Source organism: Canis aureus, chromosome 12 (assembly GCF_053574225.1).
Source record: "Canis aureus isolate CA01 chromosome 12, VMU_Caureus_v.1.0, whole genome shotgun sequence".
NCBI lineage: Eukaryota > Metazoa > Chordata > Mammalia > Carnivora > Canidae > Canis > Canis aureus.
In genome coordinates, this window is record NC_135622.1 from 48,608,161 (window position 1) to 48,623,213 (window position 15,053).

Here is a 15,053-nt window from a genome sequence, read left to right on the forward strand (position 1 = left end):
CTTTCCACATCAGTGCCCAAACCTGCTCTGGAGTAGCTTCACTTCTAGTGGATTTGTCGCAGCCATCTGAAGAAGGGCAACTTCAGCAAGGAGGCTGCTGTCCCCAGGGCTGAGCACCAGCTATGGCCATAGCAGGGAGCCTGTAAAACTTTTAAGCCAGAAAGAAACTGCAGTTGTCCAGGCTCACACCGTGATTATCTTTGTGTTGCAGAAATAGGCATAGGGACAATATGGTATAGTTAAGAGCAAAGAGTCTAGAGTCAGTCTCCCTGAATTCATATCCCAGTTTTAGCATTTACTATCCAGGTGGCCTCAAGAAGTTATTTAATCTTTCTAAGCTGCAGTGCCACCTGCAAAATGGAGGTGATGATAGTAACAATTCCATAGGGTTATTATTGGGAATAAATATAAATAAATGAAGAGCACTCTGAATAATATCTGACACATAACAAAAGGTTACCATTATTATCAAGACTTGTTAACATTTTTTTTCCCCTAATGCAGGCCTTGGAGAATGACAACTAGGTCTACCTATGCAGGCCCTTTGATAATATCCCCATATAACTTCTTTGTAGAAGTAAAAAATGCTTTTTATGAAGCAGCGCCTTTCTAATGTTGTCCTGCTTATTATAGGAATATGCATGGAAACCAAGGAGATAAGCTATGTGAGCTACCAATAACACCCCATGTCACTGGGAGTCCCCACCAGGAGCACTGTTGACAGAAGCTGAAGGACAGTCAGTTCATTTGTCTGTCAGCCACATAAGAGGTATTTTTCAGGCTTCCGTGATTGTAGCAGTATCTGTGACACTTTTCAACAACTCTATGCTCAGACCTGATCTGTGTGTAACCTATCCTGGGCTCCTCCAAGAGGGAAGGATATGTTCCTCCCATATGACAAGCTCCCTGGGGTCCTGCTTGGTTGACCCTCTCTCTTTGGAGTGTATAGAAACAAGAGAACAAGGTTTCCTGCAAAAGATCAAGATTCCTGCCCCAGATATAGAGAAAAATTGAGGGTCCTCAGACCTCTGGTATGTGAGAGGGGACCTATGCATTCCAAGTGAGCACCTGGAAATCACTGCACCTTCCCTTGCTAAGTAGAGATCCATCACTTCCTTCTGCTGCATCTGCTTCCTTTGCCTAAAATGTTTCTTTTACTGATGGCTCAAATACCTTCAATCCAGTTGACTTGGACACCTGAAGGGGATAGTGGCACTGGCTCACCTTAAAACTGAAAGGTATCATTTTTTTAACTTATTCTTTATGTATCATAATACAGTAGAAAATATATTGGTTTGGAAGTCAGGAGGCTAGAGATTGGTGTAGCTGCCTCTACCACAAATTTGTATGATATTTGGTATTTTTCTTCAACTCTGGGGAGAATGAGTCATCTCTTAGGAGTGAGAGGAAGACAAGTAACACCGGTGCCTAACAACTCTATGGTTCTTTGATCAGGTAAGGCTATAATGATCTCCATGAAAACAGAAAGCAAGGAGATATGTAGAAGAGATTCTGTAGTTTCCAAAACTAAGTCTAAGGTAGTTCATTGTCAGAGGTCACTAGCTGACAAGGTAACTCCATGACAAATCTGTGATATTTGACAACTGAGGAAAACCCTTGTAAAAAAAAAAAAAAAAAAGTATATAATTAACTCACAAAAAGAAAAAAAGGAGACTAGCAATGTATCCATATACTTAAAAGTATCCACTTTTGTTGAGAAATGTATCAAAATTACTTTTCCATTGGTTTCCGTCATGAAGTAATAATTCAATTATGAAAAAAAACCTTAAGATTTTGTGACAAGCTGAGTACTGGAAATATGAACTTCAGAAATACTTAACTTTTTTTTTTTTTTTTAGAAATACTTAACTTTATGTCCATTTCTCAATCCTCCCTAATAAGGAATTTCTTCCACTTATCCCCAGAAATAATCATACGTCTGGCGCTTTCTATGGCAACTAGCATGCACTGAAGGATTGTAATGGTACATTTCCTAAAATTCTCCATCTCCTGACATGTGCCAAACTCCAAATATAATATCAAACTCCAAACAGGACAACACAGAGTGATCCCTAGCTTTACTAACACAGTACATTTGACTTTGGATTACCAAATTCTGCAGAGAAAGGAATCCCTCAAATGGAAGACTTCAAGTGCATCCACGGCGGAATCATATATCACCGTTCACTTTCTCGAATCATTAGTCAGTGGGCTTTGTACATTACCATCAACTATATACCATGTATGATTTTAAAATAGGTCATTGGAATCTTTCGTTACATATCATCAGCACCTAAACATAGAGGTAGACAATGGGAAGCTGCATGACTGTGTGACAAGGGGTGATTATAAAACAGATTCATATTTTAAATTTTATTCATTGTTCTCAACACTTTATTAGGAAAAGATGAAATCTTAGTTCTCAACAAGGAATATGTAGTTGCTGAATGATGGATGGAATGCTGCCATCTCTTGGTAATCTAGCACAGAGGAAACAGTTTCCAGAAAAGTGATTTTGCATTTTTATTGGCTAAAGGCAATGCAGTTAAGAAGTATAATTCTACTCCTCTGGTGTCAGAACAATCTATAATTGCTGTTATTATTTTTAGCATTTAATGCTTACGGTGCATATTGAAGCTATTCCCTGACAATAATACCATATTAAAAAGAATCCATCACATGGTTTGAATGCCTTAGCTTTCATGAAGGAAGGTCTAAATTAGGTTGGCCCAGCATTTCCTCTCACAAAATCTGCTTTTTGGATCTGTGCTGAGTACTCGCTCAGTAAAGTTCACAAGCTATGCATGACCCCTTTGAGTTCTGGGCATCACCCAAATGTTCCCTCTTCCAACATACATACAGAGAGACAAGACAATGGCATACAGAGAGACAAGACAAGACAAGCTCTGACAAAGCCCTCAGATTGGCTTTTGAGAGAATTTTAAAAATGGGTATTCAGAAAACCATGGCTCTTACTGGTCCTACAGCCAAGCAAGTCACATCTCCTCAGTATTCTTGCCTGCAAAATGGAGACAAGAAATCTCTGTTCGTCCTACCTTATCATGTTACTGTAAGGATCAAATAGAAGTAAAGATGTGAAAATGTTCTGTGAGGAGCAAAACACTGTACTTAGGTCAAGGATGATCAGAGAAGGAATAATATTGTTCTTTAGAGATTAGTAAACCTAAATGATTTTTACTTGGCTTTGTTCACAGTTGATTACCATTTTTCTCAGAGTTGAGTATCTGATGATAACAATAAAACACCATCAACAAGCTAGTAGGCTTACCAAGGTGGCATTCAAATTTGTCAAATCATCATATCAACTCATGGCCCTATAGTATAATTCAAAGACATAGCATATTAAAGATAGTCTGGAAGACTGGGGGAACCATTCCACCTTACTGTCACTGTATTATATCTACAATATATCTTCTAGAAGTGATCAATTTATTAGAGCTTCTGTCCTATTCCAAAGACTAGATCCTCCTTGGTTACTAATATGTGACTCAGGAGAGCTTAACACTACACCTGGGCTGTATTTATTCCATAAATATTTATTTGATTGTTAAACTGAAATGAATTAAGTATTACTAACCATTCTCAATATTTTGAGTGCTAAACAAGGAAGAGGAGTGAGTTAAATTCTAAGTGCAGTCTGCACATTAGAAAAAAATGTACCCATTTTGGAAAAAAGTAGAATTTTTGGAAGAAAAAATAAATTGAGAATTCATAAAGCAATGTGCTGTTTGTATCTTCTGAAGTCTAAAAATATGATGGGTAATAGAAAAGTCATGTTTATTTGGGAGTAGTAGGTAAGTTGGAGGAACAGGAAAGAGTCTGTGCTTCCTTAAGCCAATACAATGGAAAGTCGCTGCTAGCACAGACATTGGGATCTTGAACTACACCAGAAAAAGTATAATGCTCATAATAACGAATTTAGTAGGTTCATTCTAAGCTGTATATTTATATATCTGACATATTATATTAAGCTATGAGCTATTCATTTAGAGGATCATGGTAAACTTTACATAGAATGGCAACTAACTTAAAAAATATTCTGGCAAAAAATGACAAGTGGGAACAAAGAAAGAAACTGAATAGGGATACAAAAGAGAAAACAGATTTTCAAGAGATATGTCAACTATATTCAAATATTAAAAAACTTTGCTGTGAAAAAAAGTTGAGAGTTAATGCATAAGTCCAGGAAGTAAGAATTAATGTCACTGGAAAGAAAAGACAAGGAAGTACTTTCTCAATCTAAAATAAAATAAAACCACAGCAACCATAACTTTCTAAAGGGAATCTCAAATGGTACAATGAGCTGTCCAAGGTAGAGAAGAGCTTCTTGCCCCAGATGTATTTAAGGACAGGACAGAGGAAAGATGGGGGCCACTGGCAGGGTGTTAATAGAGGATTCTTTCATGAAGCAAAGGTCCTCCCTAAGTGAAATAATAAACTCTCACCTTATAAAATAAACATGCACTATGAATAAGTATTTTTCAGTGATATGTTTATGAATATCATATGGAAGATGTTATCAAAAACCATGGCTTAGAAAGGAAATAGGGAAAGTAGAATCCTCAGCAGTAAAAAAAATAAAGCAAATTTGCAAATTTTGACAGAATCCCTAGATATGAGTCATAGCTGCTGCAGGGTCAGCATTTATGTACTAACTCTATGGTATAACATTTAACTAGGTGCCATCTGTAATCTATAGGTAGGGAGGTCGCCTTACATATAATCACTAAATGCAGTCCTTCATCAAGGTGAGTTTGTCTTATATTTAGATAAAATGATTATAAGTGTTTGCTTTTGAGATTGTAACATCCTCTGTACCAGCTCTCCTGCCTAGTACATAATTAACCTGTCAACCCACCCTGCAGTAATAAGTGTGATAGACAGGAAATATATTAGGAAGGAACTTTTGTGTGATGTGCTTTCAAGCCCTCCTTTATCCTTCAACTATCTTTCCTTTTAATTAGCACTTGGGTAACAGCATACCATAATGAATTACCATATTACTGTTATCAATAAAAATTATTTTGGGTCTAAAGTAGTCATTAAGATGAAATGTGTAAGACCTGTTCTGGATAGTTTGTAGGGAGATAGCAGTTGGAAATCAAATCTCTGTTTTGTATATTAATTTTAAAAGATTCACATAATGTCCAGATTAGTGAACACATATTTATTAAACATAAAGATGTGAATGTATGGGACATAAAGAAAAGGGAATAAATGCATGTATCTGGGGAGAATACAGCACGGATGTATTAAAGAAGACATTTTTGTAAAAGATGACATATTAAGCAAGTACATTTGTCTCTGCTACCTCTCTAGAGACCCACTTGAAACAACAGCAAGAGAACTATTTGCACCCAAAATACAAAAGGAATGGGATAAAGGATGATAATAACCAAATGCTGCAACAAGAAAGCAAAAGATTAAGTGAAACTAACTTATTGGATATGAGTATATTGAACACTTAACTGGTAGTAGAGAAAAGGGAGGAGTAATCCAATTTACCTCCCACAAATAAGTCTCCTGTAAGCCTAAGAATTGCCAATACCAGCTATCTAGAAGGGACAGAAAGAAAAAAAGATCAAGTAAAAGATTTTTTATCCAGATAGATCAGAGATTTCCTTCTCCTCTTGGATCAGCTGGGCAACTTTCCTCCCATACCATGCTAGCAGATTGGAGGTGGAGGCGTCATCCCTGGAGATGGTAAAAGACCAGACAGAGTTGAGAGCAAAGATATGATCTGCTACTCTCCTCCCACAAGGTTCTAAGACTGTCACAGGAAGAATTATACAATCCAGGCAGAAAATTTTCAGTCCAGGAGAAAAAAACTTAAAGCTCTAGTGAAAAGCCTAACCAGTTCCACCTATAATAAAACCTACATGCATACCTGATTAGTATCTAATCAAGCTTTTTGTGTCATTCTTTTAAATGAACATGTAGTTAAAAACAAACAAACAAACAAACAAACAAAACAAGAAATCCAGGGGAGATAGCGTGCAAAAGATAAAGAACAAAACAAACAGTAAAAGTACACTGGAGGACAAATTTTAACTATTGGGACTTCATCAAGATTAAAAGCTTCTGCACCACAAAGGAAACAGTCAACAAAGCCAAAAGACAACTGACAGAATGGGAGATGGTATTTGCAAATGCCACATCAGATAAAGGGCTAGTATTCAAAATCTATAAAGAACCTATCAAACTCAACACTTAAAAAATAAGAAGAAATGGGCAGTTAAGAAATGGGCAGAAGCATGAACAGACATTTCTCCAAAGAAGCCCTACACATGGCCAACAAACACATGAAAAAATGTTCCACATCACTTGCTGTCAGGGAAATACAAATCAAAACCACAACGAGATACCACCTCACACCAGTCAGAATGGTGAAAATTAACAAGACAGGAAACAACAAATGTTGGCGAGGATGTGGAGAAAGGGGAACCCTCTTCCACTGTTGGTAGCTTTGCAAGCTGGTGCAGCCATTTGGGAAAACAGTGTGGAGGTTTCTCAAGAAGTTAAAAATAGAGCTACCCTACAACCCAGCAATTGCACTACTGGGTATTTACCCCAAAGATACAAATGTAGTGATCTAAAGGGGCACCTGCACCCCAATGTTTATAGCAGCACTGTCCACAATAGCCAAACTATGGGAAGAGCCCAAATGTCCATCAACAGATGAATAGATAAAAAAGATGTGGTATACATACAACGGACCACTACTTGGCTATCAAAAACAATGAAATCTTGCCATATGCAAGGATATAGATGGAACTAGAGAATATTATGCTAAGTGAAACAAACCAGAGAAAGACAATTATCATATATCATATGATCTCACTCATATGTGGAATTTAAGAAACAAAACAGAGAATCATAGGGAAGACAGGAAAAGTAAAACAAGATGAAATTAGAGAGGGAGACAAACTGTAAGAGGCTCTTGATCATAGGAAACAAACTGAGGGTCACTGGAGGGGAGGGGTTGGGGGGATGGGGTACTGGGAGATGAACATTAAGGAGGGCATGTGATGTGATGAGCACAGGGCATATGTGATGAGCATATAAGACTACTGAATCATTGACCTCCACCTCTGAAAGTAATAATACATTATATGTTAATTAATTTAATTTAAATAAAAATTTTTAAAATACACTGGAGAAAAGAAACAAAAAATAATCTAAGAGTACAAAACTTAAAAAAAAAAACCCACTACTCTAATAATATCCTTAGTGAAATAAAAGAAAATATTGTATCCCCTAAATGGTCTGTTACCCTAAATAGTAACAGACTGTCATACAGAAAAGATAACCAGAGGAAAAGGAATAGCTAAAAATGAATTCAAGAAGGCAAAAATTAAAAGCTGAATAAATGGATTAAACCACACAGTTGTGAACAGTTGTGGATATCTTCCAGAAAATGGAAGAAAAGATGGGGACTAGAGAATAAAAATGAAAATAAGAAAAATTAAGATTATAATTAGGTTTAGGTTACTATAAGATGTTTCATATATAAACAATAAATATAGAGAATAAAATAATTCAAAAGAGTTTCTTAGACATGATTATCTGAGCTCCCAGAATGAACAGTGTCATCAAGTTCCCTGCAAAAATGGATAAAATATACTACAAGGCACAACATCATGAAATTTTAGAGCACCAAAATAAAAAAGAAAAATCTGAAAATTGAAGAGATTAAATTAAAAAAAGCAAGCTACTTCAAAGAATGGAGAATAAGAAAAGCTTCACACTTCTCAAAAGTAGTACTTGAATTTATAAGATAAAGGAATAAAGCCTTTAAAACTTTGAGGAAAAATTATTTCCAATTTTGAATTCTTTATTCAGCTAAACTCTCACTGAAATAAGAGTATAAATAAAAGCAGTTTGAGACATGTAATGTCATAGATTTGCCTTCCATATATCCTTTCTCAGGAAAGTGCTAGAAGAGGTGTTTTACCAAAAGAAGTAAGCCAGGAAATGAAAAGACATGGAATCCAGGAATCAAGGCAGATAAAGGAAATCCCCAACCTGATAATGGGAGGAGAAGTGGTAATAAAAGCTTTTTTGCAGTCCTAGAGATAAACCTCTCCCGATTGGAGTAGGTCAGAGGGACCAAAAAAAAAAAAAAAAAAATTCTTCAAGAGTATTCTTAATTTCTGGGAAACCAAGTTTTACAAGAAAGAAAAAGTGGTCATGATATGTGGTTCATGGCTTAATTGTGAATAACACTAACACAGTCATAATTCTAATTTAGCCAAAATTAAGTCATCATTATGGTAATAGGGTGGGGTGGGAAGTGAACATGAGGAAAGTGAACAGCAAACAAACAAACAAAACCACACCCTATCACTTTCTCTTCCATAGCAGGAAGTCAGCAGATAATGCTTTACCTGGTAAAATCAAGAAGTGTCAATGTAAGTGTGGTATTAACATGAATGGAGATAACAAAGGAAAGCAAAAATATTTGAAAGTTGCCAGTTTCTGGAACAGTTATTGAACGGAGGTGGGAAGACTATCATATTTTTCATAATTAATCTTGTCAAATTTGTGTATTTAAACTATGCTATATGGGAAATTAAAAAATGTATTGCGTGTCTACAAAGTTCAGACCCATAACTACACATTCACTTTGACAAGCCTGAAGCTAGCCTCAGGGACAGAAGGACCTTGTTAGAAGATACTAGTGAAGATAACATCTTCTGTTGAGCTATTTTGAGGACACAAAGCCTCCGGGAGACCACAAGTAGCCAGAGGAAGCAGCAGAATTAAGAAGGAATGCTTAAATCCCACTCCTCATTTTTGCAGAATGAGAAATATTCTCATTTTCTGCTCCCCGGGAGAGAAGGGCATGGAAACACTGTCTGCTTTCTTCCATGACCTCTGAAATGAGGCACTGGGTGTATAAGGCAAAATTGCTTCTGGGGATGTTTTTTCTTTCCGCATGGACTGCCCCCAGGACACAGGTGTCCTCTGCTTGTACAGGGGTATGCATTCCAGACAGTGTTTGCCCCTGATGCTGTACAGGGAAATCTACAGGGAGATCATACAGGGTGATGACTGAATGAAATAAGTCTACCTTCTCCAATTTACCTTTATCAGTAACAAATCTAACATGTTAACTCCAAGTGTATATAACTCATGTGGCTTCAAACTCAGGAGAAAAATAGCCTATTTTTATTGAACACCCCCTTAAAACCCAGCAGACAATATTGCCTTCCAGGACACTGCACGTTCCTTGCCAAGTGAAGGGCTGGTCATGATGAGTATAGTAGATGCTGCCGTGTGCTGCCAAGTGTTCCTTTCCAGGAGTGAAGACCTAAGTTCCTAGCTAGGGGAATGTTGCTTATCAACAGCCTTCTTCAGGCTCTTTAGAGAGTTGCCTTATTCAAAGATGCATCCTTTCACCAACACAAACTAGGTCCATTGACTGGTTAATGTAAGGTGAAAGACCCAGCCCTCTATCCTATCTCTGGAAATATCTAAACAGCCATCTCAGGGTCAGAACTCTTTATTAGGTTGGCGGAAATGTGGAAGGAAACTTTATCACAACGTAAGTTCTCCCTCTGATAAAGCCTGCTTTCTTCGCAATGCTGTCCAGTCCTGCTTCCTTCAAGCAGCACCAACACTCCATAATTAAGTTTCCTGAAAATTTCTCTCCATTTCAGAATTGGACCCCAAGGAATGTCAACTTTCAAGAGTGTGTAATACATTATTGGATAGCTAAATCCTCCTAGGCCATCGAGGATTTATACCAGTTAACACTGTTTACTATGTGTCAGTTATTCTGTTATGCACTTTATATGTGTCAACTATTTTTATGTGATAACAACACAATAGGTAGGTATTATTATCATATCCAGGATGAGGACAGTAAATTTCAGAGAGTTTAAGTAACTCACAAAAACCTGAGCTGAGATGTTAATCAAGTTAACCTGCCTTCAACTCTCCTTTTAACCTTCTTGCTAGAGGTCTCTCTTAAAGCAATCCCAAATTCTAAAGCTCTGGTCTTTTAAGATTGTGAGAAGTTTGCCAAAGAGGAGATCTCTTCAGCTGAAATTTTCTCTGCCTTATATATCTTACCTTAGCAAGTAAGTAATTTGGACCTTAGAATCAGAGTCCCAAATCCATCAGTGTCTTCTTTATGTAAACTAAGGAAAGTTAATTTTTTTTGAGATTTTGCTTCCTCAACTATTAGCCTGTAATAGCTGAGCTATTATGTGAATTAATTATAGAAGAAGAAGAGAAAATAGACAGAAGTTGGGGGGTGAGGGAGAAAGTATTTTCTCTCCTCCACCTACTGTGGTTCTTCTTTTTTTTTTTTTTTTTTTTCCTTTTTTGAGTTATCCAAGGTGCTATCCTTTGAACTAGGTCTTTCTGAAAGAATGTATACTATTCATCCTCACTCATGCTCCTAGTAAATTCTCGATCGTACTAGCTATAGTCTTGCCCAAATAAAATCAAGTATAGATTACTGGAACTAAAAGCAAATTTAGGGATGACCTGTTTTATTTTTTTATTTTTTTTTTTTTAAGATTTTATTTATTTTTTCATGAGAGACACAGAGAGAGAGAAGAGAGAGGCAGAGACACAGGCAGAGGGAGAAGCAGGCTCCATGCAGGGAGCCCGATGTGGGACTTGATCCCAGGTCTGCAGGATCACGCCCTGGACTGAAGGCGGCGCTTAAAACCGCTGAGCCACGGGGCTGCCCGGGATGACCTGTTTTAATGTCCAAAGTGATTCTGGCCTTTCAGTGACTCAAGAGATACTGAATATCTCAGATGCTTGATATGGAGAAGATTAACTGTTATAAATCAGTTTAGCTTAGCATTATTCAGGATTTGGTTGGGATGGGGGTAGGATATTCTATCTGCATTGATAGATGGTACTCAAAACCATTCAACTCAACACTCCATACCTCAGTTATACCAACAATAATTTTGAAACACAGCACAGCATTATGACACAAATCCATCAGATTCTCATCTACATCCCCTGTTAGGGAGGGAGGATTTTATATATATCTTTATAATTCATATATATATATATATATATTTCATATTATAGTTTGTATTATTATATATAAGTAATATAAATGTGTATATATACAATCATATAGTTGTATTATAAATATATACATATGTACATATGTGTGTAGGAGGGGTGAATATTTGATAGCTGCTTATCTTACCCACTTTACTACTTCTTTCTCTATCTACTCTTCTTACTTCCCTTCTCAAATTCTAACATTTTTCCTATCGACTACCAAAATTCCGTATGCTACAATTGGGCAAACAGGTTCCTGGAAGAGATGTGACAAGTTAGTAGACTCATTAGCTGGCTGGATAAGTCTTATCTATATTTTGAGTCTACCACTATGTAGAACAGCAATATTCTACACAAATACAATGTAAGCCACATCTGTAACTTTACAATTTCTGGTAGCCACACTGAAATATAAAAAAAAAAATTGATTTTAATAATTTGGTAGCCCTAAATATCCAAAGTATTGTCATTTCAACATGCAAACTATATAAAAATTAGTAATAGATGTTTTATTATCCATACTAAATCTTTGAACTCTGGTATGCATTTTACACTTAACAGTTATACACATTTGGACTAGCCACATTTCAAGTGCTGAATGGTGCACTTGGCTAGTGCAATGATATTGAAAAGTACAGATATAGAGTCTAGACTAAGGTCATAACTTGGGACTTTTCCTTATAGAGATCTGCCAATTACATTAGCAGAAATGCTGAACACACCAATGATACAGAATGTCCAGTAACTACACTAATCCTGACCTCTGAGTTTTACCATCCAAGCTTACATTCATCTCTGTCCCAATCCAACCTTGATTCTCCAACCCTATGAAAGTTCTTCATTAACCCATTCTGCAACCTTGCAGCCTAAAATAACCTAGTTCAAGAGCTAGAAACTGTACATACTCTTCAAAGAGAAAAGAATAAATTGGTCAACAACACAACAGAGTGAAGCACACAGAACAGGGCTACATATCCCACCTCAGTCTTGAGTTTACTCTCTTAGAAGTTATCTGAATCTCAGAAGTTGCCAGAATCCTGTTTACTATCTTCGAATAGCAATTCAGGTGGTGCTTCCTTCCTTAGAATCTGCTGTGATTACTTACCCTCCTATGCCACTTCTCAAATAACTGTCAAAACCTAAAAGGAGAACTTGGATGGCCTCCAGGCTTTAGAATTTCAGACAGGGAGAACAGTGAAAGTTCCTCTCTTCAATCATTATTCTGTTTGCAGAAAATAAACAAAACTCATGAGTAAACAAAAGTTTCTAGGCTCCTTATTTCCATACTTCCTGAGATGGTAACAATTTCATGCATGTGCATGGGTACCTGAGTATATCTGTCTGAATGCATCTCTGTGCATTTTATGATATAACCTTCTCTATGGAGCTCAGAGATGAGCTGAATTTATGCATCTTGTTTGCATGTCATTGGAATTGCAGAATTAGTAGTTTTTTTTCTGCCAGGTTTAACATAAAACACAGAAATGTAGATATATAGACAGATAACTAATTTTTCTAATATTATTAGAAAATTATCTATTTAATATACATGACTTTTTCATATAAATAAGTGTAATTTGGTTTGTTCTGTTTCATGGTGCTCTGCCATGTGAAGTAAAGACTGTACAAACCCTGTGAAGTATCCCCATTTCACATATGAGGAAATTGAGGCCATAGAGGTAAAACAAATTTGGACTTGGAATTTCCACTTATGCATCGTGTTACCACAGATTTTAACCACTATACTGCATTGTCCATATACCAAAGCCCTCACTGTTCCATTACTTCTAATGATCTCTCCTAAGAGGCTTAACATTACTAGCCATATTAAGTTTCCTCTGTTTTGAAGGTAGTATTGTATCTCACCTAAAGGCAAAAGGGCATATGATTTGTGAAAGCTCTTTTGCTTCGTAGAAATCTGTTTAACTAATTTCAACTGCTTTGTGTGGATAGGGTGACTGGAAACATGACCTATGGACAAGTGAGGCATTTCTTTATGATTTATTCAGAGTAAGAAATGGGACCAAAGCTCAGTACGCTAATTCTTGAGTCAGAGGTTAATCACCTTTCTTGTGATGTGAGTTAACTGAAAGCAAATAAGTAGTTCAGTTCAAATAATTTAACAAATATTTCCTGGATTATCATTATCCTCAAGACATTATGTAAATATCTATCTATCACCATGCATACATATATGACTATGTATTCCTTTGAATATATATCCATTCCTTTGAATACAAAGATGACATAAACATTCTACTGTGGCATTTTGAGTCCCGCCAATCATTCTTATTCATACCACATTCTCCTTATAACCAATAGTACAGCTTTGGGCCAGTGCTGAGGGAGGTAGTTATAGCTCGTAATAGCTATGGAAAAATTGATGCTGTATCTAAGGAAAACAAACTGAACATGTACATAAACAAAACTGTGGATTTTTGACTTATTTCTACCATGGATTCTGTATGTATTGTCAAAAATAATCAAAGACATCACAAAAATGAAAGTAGAAAACTGTTCTTTGGATTTAAAAGTACACATACATTCAATCAATCAAAAAGTATTGACTAAGCTCTTAGAGTATACAAGGTCTTATACAAGGACTAGTATTATAAGGAATTGGGAACATGATCTTCATGTCAAATAAGGAGTTAAGAATAGAAAGAACTAAAATTAGGAAAATGAAAATTGAGATATTTATTTCAAGTTTTCTGCAATACCTGTGCTAGGATCAATATCATCCCTTATGAACAGGATCCCCTTGCCCTTGATGATGGAGGCACTGCCTAGAGACTTGGCATGGAAGCAAAGCTAGAGGAGAGCCACAGCCCTCAAGGTGCCCAACCATAAGCCCACAGGGATGAGGGAACAGAATATCTTGGCTTTCTCTATAAATGGAGCCTACACAGTTTGGATTTTTACACATGGACACTGAATTTTCACTGCCTTTAAAATTCCTTATGGAATATGTAAGAAGTTAAGATAAAATGCCCCCCACACCCACCCAACCATCCACCCCAAACCACTACACACAGTGATCAATGATTTGCTGATAAGGCACTTTCTTTTCTAAGGTTCATCCCTGGTATGAACTTCTTCCTGCATGGTGATTAAAGACAGTCATACTGTATTTGGTTTTATGGTTGTTGGTTTGTTTTACCTCTAATCACACACAAAAAAATGTGGTCTATTTCCCTTTACTTTTAATCTTGTCTGGTCCTGTGATTCCCTGAAACAACAGAAGTGCCAGCATAAATTTCTGAGGCTATGCCTTAAAGTGATGTTCCGCTTCCACCTTCTTATAGTTAGAATTCTACTGGAATCCCAGTCATCATGCTGTGTGGAGCTTAATCCATGTAGATGCCAAAAGGAGGAGAATCAAGGAGCTTTGAGTGACAGCCCAGCTGAGTTCTATGTGATGGCTGCACCAACTTCTAGCCATAGGATTTAGTTATCCTGGACATTACAATCCCATTGTGCCTTCAGGAGAAGCCCCACCCAATACCACATACATCAGAAGAATTGCCTAGCTGAGCCCAGTCAGAGACAGAATTGTGAGAGATTATAAATGATCATTGTTTGGAGCCATTAGGTTTGGGACGTGGTTTATGTTGCAATAAATCACTGAAGCAATCCCCATTTCTGTTAAACTTTTAGTTTCAACTGGGACCCATACTATTCTCAATATTTTGAAAATACACTCCCAAGTATCTGGCACAAGGGCTATATAAATATTAGCTGAGTGTGTGGGTATACAATCCACATCTCTGTATACCATGAGGAAGTTGCTTTAGAAAGTAACTAGTAACTACATATCCTTAATGTTTTTAGATCACTCAGGGGATATCATAATTCTTTCCTGGCCACCACAGTAAGAGTTTAGAACTGTAGAAGGGCAACATTTTTATATGCTCCTGTTATTTACATTCCTCACCCCTGTCCCACCAGCCCTCTCTAGGCTCCACACTAATATATGCACCTGAGTTCCCTGT

General features: G+C 36.8%; 1 long non-coding RNA gene across 9 annotated transcripts in view; it reads right to left on the minus strand.

Annotated features, from left to right (window-relative positions):
* Positions 1-15,053, minus strand: part of LOC144281158 (uncharacterized) — a 366,474-nt gene that overhangs the window by 190,582 nt on the left and 160,839 nt on the right. For 3 of the 9 annotated variants that reach the window (XR_013349641.1, XR_013349636.1, XR_013349637.1), the window contains 2 exons: positions 12,167-12,283; positions 2,117-2,293 (listed from right to left, as the gene is read on the minus strand). The exons of the other annotated variants lie outside the window; for them this stretch is intronic. This is a non-coding gene — a long non-coding RNA (uncharacterized LOC144281158). Of the gene's footprint in view, positions 1-2,116; positions 2,294-12,166; positions 12,284-15,053 lie in introns of those variants that run through there. 9 annotated transcript variants of the gene reach the window in all.